Source organism: Myotis lucifugus, unplaced genomic scaffold (assembly GCF_000147115.1).
Source record: "Myotis lucifugus unplaced genomic scaffold, Myoluc2.0 scaffold_20, whole genome shotgun sequence".
Taxonomy (NCBI): Eukaryota; Metazoa; Chordata; class Mammalia; order Chiroptera; family Vespertilionidae; genus Myotis; species Myotis lucifugus.
This window is the reverse complement of record NW_005871068.1, coordinates 1867554-1868207: the sequence shown is the minus strand read 5'-3', so window position 1 is coordinate 1868207 and position 654 is coordinate 1867554.

Here is a 654-nt window from a genome sequence, read left to right as displayed (position 1 = left end):
TTTTTTTGGTCCTATACCTGTGGTTCATATTTAAATACAATTATTTCTCAATATTTTGTCATAGACCAGCAATTTTCAACCTTTTCATCTCATGGCACACAAAATTTCTGTGGCACACCAAAATATATTATATTATACTAGAGGCCCCGGTGCACAACATTCGTGCGTGGGGGGGGGGGGATCCCTCAGACTGGCCTTCGCCCTCTAGCATTCTGGGACCCTTTGGCAGATATTGCCCGAGGGGTCCTTAGCACTCCCACCACTGCCGCTGTGCTCGCCAGCCTTGAGCCCGGCTTGTGGCTGAGCTGTGCTCCCCCTGTGGGAGCGCACTGACCACCAGGGGGCAGCTCCTGCATTGAGCATCTGCCGCCTGGTGGTCAGTGCATGTCATAGCAACTGGTCGTTCCACCGTTCAGTCAATTTACATATATAGGATGGGCATAATTATGACTAATTTACAAAAGTTATAAAATAATAGTAGTTACCTACCCTTTTTGCTCCAAAGTGACTTTAAAAAAAATCAGATGTCTATATTTGTACATAAGGATTTCTTGTATCAAGAATTAACCAATCAGACGCAACCTTATTATGCAACATGGCCAATAACATACAACTCTATTATATGACCTATATATTTATGGCTCAAGACAGGGC